The following is a 10,440-nucleotide window of genomic DNA, read 5'->3' as shown; positions in this document are numbered from 1 at the left end:
GCTTAACAACTGCACCACCCAAGTGCCCCTAGAGCAGGCCTTCTAAAATGAGACAGAAGCAAGTTTTGTGGCTGAGCAAGTGCTGTACTATTAACCATAACACTAGCTCTCCTATTAAAATCAAGTAAAAAGTTGGATTTCTACTATATAAATTGTACATTGAGATATAGAACTCCAGGCTTAACTTCAGAATATATGATTTTATGCTGTTTTAAACAAAACTATTGTAGTTCAGTGAGCAACTAGTGAACTGTAATATTAATATACAAATACATGTATGTTACATGGTATGAGTAAAGATAGGCATGGCTTAAGTCATTAAAATATAATATTTAAAATCCTTATAAGCAGGATGGCCTCTAGAGGTATATAAGAAAATAATTACAAAAAGTAGATGTACAGAGGTCCTCAAGGGAAATATTATTATTCTCAATATGTTTTAGTTCACAAATATACATTAAAATGAAAATAATATTGTTGGAGTAGATTTCAAAATAATTTACAAAATCAATAATATTTCATTTTGATTTTGTGGCTAGAGGACTATTTATTTGCTTCCATTGGATGAGTTAGACACAAAAATATTAGTGAGAGAAATAGAAAGTAAGGGAATCTAATAATTTATTTTCCTTTTTTTGTTTCTTGGCAAAATTAAGAAAATGCTATTGGTGTGACCAGACCTGGATATTTCCACACAGAATTCCCATCCTTCTATTTTATTGTAATGGCAATCTCAGAATTTTAATAGATCAGCTAAGAGTATGACACCTAAACCCAAGGAATAAGGACAGTCTCACCTATTAGATGCTCGTGCAATATAAATAAATAAATAAATAAATAAATAAATAAATAAAAAATATCCTGATGCCACCAACCAAGATATCCTTACTTAACTACTTACAAGGAAAAGAAGAATAAAATGAAGATATAAAGAGACGGCACTTTCAAAACCTTTTTTTTTTTCATTTTAACTTTTCTTGCAACTGCAAGGTTAACAAAATAAAAAATTCTAAACACATGCCATTATAATTTTTAAAAATGTGCTTGTGAATACATTTAAAGCTTTAATTACAACTTACATAACACAGAAAGAAGTTGCTAATATTTTCTTGAGTTCAGTAAATCCAAGAATTAAAATTAAAGCTTAAAGCTCCTTCACAATAATTAATTTGGTTGAATTTAGACATTTTGTACATTGTAATCTTTAAGTAAGGAGCTTTTAGATATTTTAAAATTACTTTTCAATAATTATGAATTGCTGTATTTAGTGAATTTTGTCATTAAGATTTTTGTATTTTTTTCAAATGTGTGCATAAAAGGAGTGATTTATTTAAAAGTCCATACTTAGTAGGCATTGGGAAGTTAGGACTAATGAACCATGATATTTTGTGACATTTCATTAATAAGGTTTTTTTCTCTGATCTTAAATGGTTTTTGTATACTTAGCAATTTTCTGCCAAGTTATGATCAACTAGCAACAAATTCCTCCTGTCTTTTCAAGAAATCTGAATTAAATGTCTTTGTGTTATAACCACAAATGGTCTTTTGGTAACTTCTTTAACAACACTCTCAGTTCTTACATTATCAAATCCTGGATAAATTGTTCTAAATATTTGTGAAACAGTACTTTGTGGGATGACACTAAAAGTTAAGGGATAAAATCACATACAATCTCCAATCAAGAGGATTATGTTCCACTATGTTTAAAACCCTTCTTGATGATGCTGTTGCTAAGAAATTTTTCTTTTAACGACTTAATTAATACTTCAACCCTGGAGCTGCTGGTCAAAACTTGAGTAATCTGTACTTAAAAGTTATTAGGAATCATTTACAGCTACTTAATATTCCATGAAATTACATCTCTATCTTGATTTGTGGATGTTAACATTTCTTATTTTACTATATTCGAATCAAGCTACAGATTTTAAGTTTCTTTCTGCCACTTGTTCCCATTTCAGCTAGGAGTCCATTTTATGGTGTCTTGTGTCATTTCAGTACTTGACAGAGATAAACATTTGCTAAATGTTTGACTAGTTTATCATGGTTGCCTTGACAAAGCATTTCCCCCGTTTTCTTTATTGTTTTTAAAATGTTTTTAAAGAAAATGAATATGTAAAAATTTGGTGTTGAAGAAAGTGTCAAAAACAAGGATAATGATAAAACTTGACATTGGGATCCCTGGTGGAATATTAAAGCTTTGCTACGCCCCAAAGCTGAGTCCGAATGCAATAAGTAGATAAGTCCAAATGGAATAAGGCAGATGGGTGCACTTCTATGAAGCTCAAATAACCTGACCCACGTCTACTTACCCGCCAGCAAACGTTTGCCTAGGCTCTGCTGGTTGTTTAGAGCTTCCTAAAGCTGAAGCAGAACCCTTTTTGATTGGTCAGTCTGGCACTCTATTAATTGTTAAGTATGTTTCAAAGATCATTTCTGTGTAAAGGATTAGATGGACAAGACATTAAATGTCTATAAATCTCAAAAGAAGATTAGAGACAAAGGGAAAAGAAAATGATATTTGCCTAGTATCTACTTTGTTTCCATTCCTGGTAAAGGCTTTTTATATCTTCACAGACTATCCATAATAAAAGTGAGGAAATTGAAGCCCAGGGTTTGAGATGAAATAAAATAACACAAGTAAAAGCTTAGATCAACTCTTCTGCTATTCATACCCATTCGGAAATTTATGAGCACTGGCGGTTGTATGTCAGTGATGAATCACTAAATTCTATACCTGAAACTAATATTACACTGTATGTTAACTAACTGGAATTTAAATAAAAACTGGAAAACATTTCTTAACAGAGTTATAAACCTGTGCTTTCTGAAGGGGAATCTGTTGTAAGATTCAAATCCTTTAAAGCATTTTTTTTCCTAAAGACCAGAGATTTACACATATGAGCTGTGTAGTGCTATCAAAGATTGACTTTCTGAGAGAATAGTGGCAGATTGTTACCATGGAAAGTTAGCTTTTTGATGACATAAAGTAACCTTTTGGCTTTTGAGAAGCTGTGAAGTCATGTAACAGAGAAATTATATAACTTTCTCAATCGAGGTATTAGCAAAGTCAAAATTACAAATTTGCATGTACTAAAGCCTGTTCTTGTGTCTTTACACTATTCCATGTTGCTTCTAAACTGGAAGATTGTGGGCTACTTGAAATAGAGACCATGTCTTCCATTTTCTTTCTATTTCCACGTCATTAACTCTTTAGCGTCAATACATGTTTAGTACAAATGTGAAATTTGGTTACTATTTGGTTAGCTAATTCATTCAACAAATATTTTGAAACTTTTTATATAATCGATACTTTCTTGGAAAAATAGAAAGAAAATGACGCTTGTTCTTGAGGTTACATAATAGTAAGTGAGATGGACAAGGACAGAAATACTCATTAGATCATGTGTGAACTGTGGTGTTGGGAGGGAACATGTGAGCTAATGGGAGAAAGACTGGGAAGAACGTTGGTTCGGCGCATATTAACTTTGTGCCCTGCACAGGTTACTCAGTCTCACTGAATGTCTGTTTCCTCATCATTAAAACAGCTACTACCTAATCAGATTGTTGTAAGGGTTTGATTCATGCTAGGCACACAGGACATGATATCTATTAAATTTATTATTACTATTATTATTATTATTATTTACAAAGTGCTATAATTCTTCCTAAGTGTTTTGGGAAAGACACTATTAAAGAGGAATGATTAGAAGGGATTTCGAAATACAAACAAAAAAGTATCAAATGAATAAGGAAGTGTTATAAGCACAGTGAACGATCACTAGAAATTTAGACTCATTTTATCAAGCTTAAAATCATTAAATTACACATCTGGGTGGGTGGCAAGTTTGCTAGTTCTGTACAGAAAGTAGAATAAACTCAATGACTCACTGACTCACCCTGAGAAGGGAAAGTGTGTGTGTGTGTGTGTGCACACGTGTGTGTGTGCACACTTGTGTGTGTGTGTGTGTATGTGTATTTAGCTCTCAGCTTTGAACTTGTTTGAACCTGGTCTTTTTCAGGCAAATAGGAAGAATTTTTTTTTTTTTTTTAACAATCTAGAGACTATCTTCTTTCACAGGTCTGTTAAAGCACAAAGTAAAGCCATTTGCAGGTCACAGGCAACTACGATGGACATCTTGCTTCAGGTGCCCCAAAAAACAAACTTCATTAAGTCCTAACATGTTATGGGTATCTGGAGTAACAAATTAGAAATGCACTAACTGGAGCTGGAGAAATTTGGTTGATTCATCTTCTTTAAGTAAAGCTGATGGTTGATAAGGTTGATAGAAGATAGATGTGGTGAACTTTTGGCTGTGGTATGTCACCTCTGATCCAGGTCAGTGAACATTCAGAGGCAGTTGACACAGTGGGCATTAGTAGATTCAGAGAAGCTAAAAAACAAACAAAAAAGACCTGGCCAGACTGGGACTATCACAGTATGGGGAAGGTACTATAATCATCCCTACTTCACAGAGTAAGGATATGACATGCAGAAACATTTAATAACTTGCCCAAGTTTACAGTTAGTAAGTGAAAGAACTGGACTCCAGAGGGCATGTTCTTTTTTTTTTTTTTTTTTTTTAAAGATTTTATTATTCGACAGAGATAGAGACAGCCAGCGAGAGAGGGAACACAAGCAGGGGGAGTGGGAGAGGAAGAAGCAGGCTCATAGCAGAGGAGCCTGATGTGGGGCTCGATCCCACAACGCCGGGATCACGCCCTGAGCCGAAGGCAGACGCTTAACCGCTGTGCCACCCAGGCGCCCCCAGAGGGCATGTTCTTATCCACTGTTTAGCTAGGATGAGATCAGTTTGGAGCACACTGTGTTTGATATCTAGTCATAGGTGTCCAGATATATTAAGATATGCAGAGTTGGAAATCTGGCTCTTGCAATGAGGATAGAGATAGTAATAGGACATAGATTTGGAAACATAAACATGGAAGAGATCACCCAAAAAGAGAGTCTGGCAGGTTATATCTTTGACTGAAATAAGACACACCAGAGAAGAAATGTGCTGTCATGAGTATAGGTGGCGCCAGTGGTAAGAGAGGGAATCGCTCAAGGATGTAACATAACGCAGCAGAAGAATTGAAATGAAAAGGATGAAAGGTATTAAATGGAACAATCAAAGAGATAGGAAGAAACCAGAAAAATTAGTATTTCAGAAGTCAAGAATATTCAGGAAGAATATGGAGAAGATGAAAGTGGTTGACTGTGTTAATAAATATGGCCAAAAGCAGAGAGGTCTACAAGGGGGCCTTTGAGATTTAATAATGAATTGTCATTGGTAAGCTTCGGTGAAGTGGAAGACTGAAGTCAGATTACAGTGGGTTGGAGTGCAATGAAATGAGTGAAGATACTAAATAAAAACAGACATTAGTCACCTGTCTGGCACTTATCATACCACCCAGATGTATTTCCATTGCTTTTCTCGACATGAAGATAAGAATTTCATGTCAGCCTGATAATGATCCCATATGGACATCAGCCTAGTCTTACAGGTGCTAAGGCTCGGGAAGGAGCCAGCTGAGCTGATTTAGAGTAGAAACCAAGGAGCTCCAAGTTCATATCCTATGATCTCAGTCTATCCGAATATGCCATGTGTGTCCACGGAGAGTGCTTGATGGGGAGGAGGAAGGAGGCAACTGTGAGTTTGAATGCACCTTTGTGCCTTAAAAACTTTGTGGCCCCGGGGATACCTGGGGGGCTCAGTTGGTGAGGCCTCAGGCTCTTGATTTCAGCTCAGGTTCTGATCTCACGGTGGTGAGATCAAGCCAGTGCTGGGCTCAGTGCTGAGTCTGCTTGAGATTCTTTCTCCCTCTGCCCCTCCCCCTGTGCTCTCTCTCTCTCTCTCTCAAATATATAAATAAACGTTTTAAAAAAACAAAAAAACAATAAACCTTGTGGCTTTGGACCTATTTCTTAAGTTCTAAACTCAGGCTTCTGATCTCTAAAATGGAGTATTGATAGTGCTTCTTTCACAAGTTGTTCGGATGATCAAACGAGTCACTACAAGCAAAGTGTTTATCATTGTGTCTCATATCATTAACTGCCTAATAAATGGTAACTGCTATCATTATTATTTATTATTATTATTATTATCATCTGTACTTTAATTCCTTGTGATTAAGCATAGTGACTTGTCATCTGGGAAACTGCCTGACTTCCTTAATGGCTATCTCCCAGCCGTAAGTTCAGAACATGGGATTTAGGGAAAAACAGAAAAAATCTTGAGTCTGGTTACATTGATTTCTAGATGTTTTATGCCCAGAAAATGTGTTATGTGTCCAATTTGTAATTTCCTCATATGTACAATTGGAAAAAAAAAATAATACTATTCTTACAGGACCTTGTAAAAATTGGATGAAGCAATATTTATTTAGAGGGTTTTGTGTGGGCACTTATTAAGTTCAGTATAAAGATATGTTTGCCTTCATTTATTTTCAGGATTAAACATGAAGAATGGAGTCAGGTTATTTCTTTATTTCTTTTTTTTTTTTCCATTTGACACTTTTTTGGTTTAAGATACTTTGCTTTTTCTATTTTTCTTTGCCTGTGAAAAGTCTGCTAGACCCAAGGGTCAGTATCTATAAAGAGCCAGCCTGTCTCATGAAAATATAGAAGCACAAACAACAAAATCATTTCAAGGAGCTTTTATGTTGGGCGTGGGAAAAGATAGCAGCTCTAAATAGATAAGCCACGTGCTCACCATCAGGGTTGGCACTGCCACTGGGATCTCATGGGATCTGGTGGATTCAACATGTTGTTACAGTTTGTTCTTATTCTCACTCTCTTTAATCCAGAACTGAATTTATGCTTCAGCTTTTTGATAATCTCATTTACTTTGTGGAGAAACTGCTGTATACCCAATGTGGCTAGGTTCCCCCTTTTATGGCTCTAGTACTTACTAGACTTCCACTTTTAAATAAAATGGTTAATAATTCCTCTGGTGTATTTGAGATTTTTTAAAGTATTTTTTCAATCTAGTTTAATCTGTGTTTAATTTAATATATTAAATCTTAATTTAATATTTTATAATTCAAGCTAATATATTTGAAATGCATTACATCTTAATTTTATATATTCAATCACAGTTTAATAAAGTTTCCTTTTAACATCTTGATTAAAAGGACTGTTGCACAGTAGTTACGCCTTTCAATTAAACTCCAAGCCTGTTGTCTCAGTGGGCTTCAGTACTCCATCAAGGGCTAGCTAGAAGCCTGAAGTCCGAACAAGGAGGAAGAATTGCCAGTAGAAAAATGTAGAAACAATATTGACATAGCCTCCTGACCCTAATGACTTCTTTATTAGTAAGTGTAATGCCAGTTGCTCTAACAGGCAAATTCCTAAGTTTTAGTGGCTTAAAACAATGGAAGTTATTCACATAATCTACCAAACTAATATTCATGGTCCCTGTGTGGTTCTTCAAATGGTGATTCAGAAACCCAGTGTCATTCCGTCTTGCTGACCTATCATCTTCAACACCTGTCACAAGAAGGTCAAAGAGTGTTGAGGAACATGTGGGATGAGTGTTAAGGAGCCAAATCTGGAAATGGCACATGTCATGTCCATTCCTGTTCAGCTGCTTAGAACTCAGTCATGTGACTCTGATCTTCAAGGGGGGCTGGGACTGTGGTTGAGCTAAGTACAAAGGAGAAGAGGAAATGGGATTGTTTGTATTTAAGATGCTATTATTTATATGCCAAAGTACATAAAACATTCATTAGACATTTTATTCCTAGGATCACTTCTTTGCACATAGCATGAAATTCAGTACTTCTGAGAAATTCGAAATCTCTAACTAAAAAACAAAATAAAGCAAAAACAACCCTCCCCTGCTATTTGAGAAAGAAACCCAACAAATAGAAAGCCAACATAGAAAATTTGTCATTACTTCTATATGTCTGAGAACCATAGTCTGCTTGTAGTCAGTAAGCTTCTGTACCAAAGGAAACAAACAAACAAACAAACAGAACCAAGCTGTAACTACCACAAAAATGCTTTCAGGGGAACATCCAGGTCTTTCTATGTTTGTAGAACTGTACTTTTGAAGGAATCAAGCAGGTGTACCAGGTATTCGACTCATCAATACACAGGCAAGTATTGATGATTAGAAACAGAAAATACAGATGTCTTGACCCACCGTTCCTCAAGAAAGATAAGGAATTAAGACAAAGCCACAGATTCTTATGAATATAGCATTGAAATTTTGCTTACAAGTGTATCTTGAGAGACCCATTAAAAACTCATGATATAGGGATGATGAACAAGGACATGAAAAACCCCAAATGTTATTAGTCATTAGGGAAATGCAAACTGAAACCACAATGAGATACCACTACACACCTTCTAGAATGGCTAAAATTTAAAAATTTGCCTTTATCAAGTGTTGACAAGGAAGTGAACAAACAATATTAATTCTTATTAAATGCTGGTGGATGTAAAAAGGTACAACTGCTTTGGAAAAATATTTGGCAATTTCTTAAAGAGTTAAACATACATCTACCATGTAATCCAGCTATTTCATGCCAAAGTATTTTCCCAAGAGAAATAAAAGCATATGTCCACACAAAGACATGTGCATGAATGTTCATAGCAGCTTTATTTGTAATAGTCAAAAACTGGAAACAACCCAAATGTCCATCAACAAGTGCCAACAAACGTGGTATACCATGAAATAGATCACTACTTAAAAATAAGGAATAAATATCAATACATGTGACAACATGGATAAATCTCAAAATAATTATGCCAAGTGAAAGAAGCCATACAAAAAATGTTACATTTAAATAAAAATCTAAAAAAATATAAACTAATCTACAGTGACAGAAAACAGATCAGTTGTTGTCTGGGATGGGGGAAGAGGGTTGGAGGGACAGATAAACAAAGTCTTCGGGATACTCTTGGGAGAGTTATTGATGTGTTCATTGTCTGGATTGTAGTAACAGTATATACATAGGTTGAACATTTCAAATTGTATGCCAGGAGCAGGTTATTGCTTTTCAATTATACCTCAGTAAAGTTGATTTAAAAAACTAATAGCATTCAATGAGAGGAATTCATCATCACTTCCAGATATTCCTGTAAAAAAATCATTATCAGAATTTAAACTTAAATTAAAGGACAATTTACAAAATAACTGACCTGTAATCTTTAAAAGCGTCAAAGTCTTAAAGCTATAAGAAAGAGTGAAGAAATTTGCAGACTGAAGGAAACGAAGAAGGCATGACCATTAAACGAAATGTGTGATTCTGAACTGGATTTTTATGCTTTATGAACAATTGGCAAAAATTGGAATAACAATTTTTTGGAAAAATTGCCAAAACTTGCCTGGGGTTTGACTGTCAAGTGGTAATAATATATAATGTTAATTTCCCAAATTTGATGTTTGTATTGTGTTTATATAGGGTAATCTCCTTTTATAGGAAATACACATTGATGCAGTAGGGGACAATGGGACATCAGGTTGACAAATTACTCTCAAAATCACCTCTCAAATGGTTGAGGATCACAATGTCTTTGTGTACATCTTCAAAGTCTTATTTAATTGTAGTTTGTAATTATTTCAAAACTAACAATTTGGGGGAAAAACCTCAATAATAAGAAAAAAATTCAAATAAAAAATGGGCAAAGAATTTGAACAGATATTTCACCAAAATTGATATATGGGTGGCAAATGAGCATACGGGAAGGTGTTCAACATCATTATTCATTAGGGAATTGCAAACCAAAACCATATGGAAATATCAGAAAACATGTATTAAAGTCAGAAAGACCGACAATATCAAGTGCTGGGTGACAAAGTATAGAAACTGGAACTCTCATTCAGTGCTTTTGAGGATATGGGACACTATAACCAGTTGGAAAACAGTTTGGTAGTTTCCTAAAAAAATTAAATATATACCTACCATATAATCCCATCATTCTAATCATGGATATTTCCCCCAAGAGAAATAAAAGCATGTCTTCATACAAAGATTGTACACAAATAGCCATAGAAGATTTATTAGTAGTACTAAAAAACTAGGAACAACCCACATGTTCGTCAACAGGTGATATATCCATGCAATGGAATACCACTCAACAAAGAAAAAGAATCAACCACTGATACACGTGATGACATGGATAAATCTCAACATAATTATGGGGAGTGAAAGAAGTCAGACAAAGGCAAGAGTATATACTCTATGATTACCTTTATATAAAATTCTGGAAAATGCAAACCAATCTGTAGTGATAAAAAGCAGAGAACAGGAGAAGGGGCGAACCAGAGGAGGGGTAAAAAAGTGGCACCAGAAAACTTTTGGGAGTGATGGATATGATATGTTCATTCTGTGATTGTATTGATGGTTTTACTAATGTTTATATAAATCAAAACACATCAAATTATATATTTTAATATGTATAGTTTATTATATGTAGATTGTACTGCAACAGAG

This window comes from Ailuropoda melanoleuca, chromosome 2 (genome assembly GCF_002007445.2).
Source record: "Ailuropoda melanoleuca isolate Jingjing chromosome 2, ASM200744v2, whole genome shotgun sequence".
NCBI lineage: Eukaryota > Metazoa > Chordata > Mammalia > Carnivora > Ursidae > Ailuropoda > Ailuropoda melanoleuca.
Note: the sequence above shows the minus strand (reverse complement) of the source record.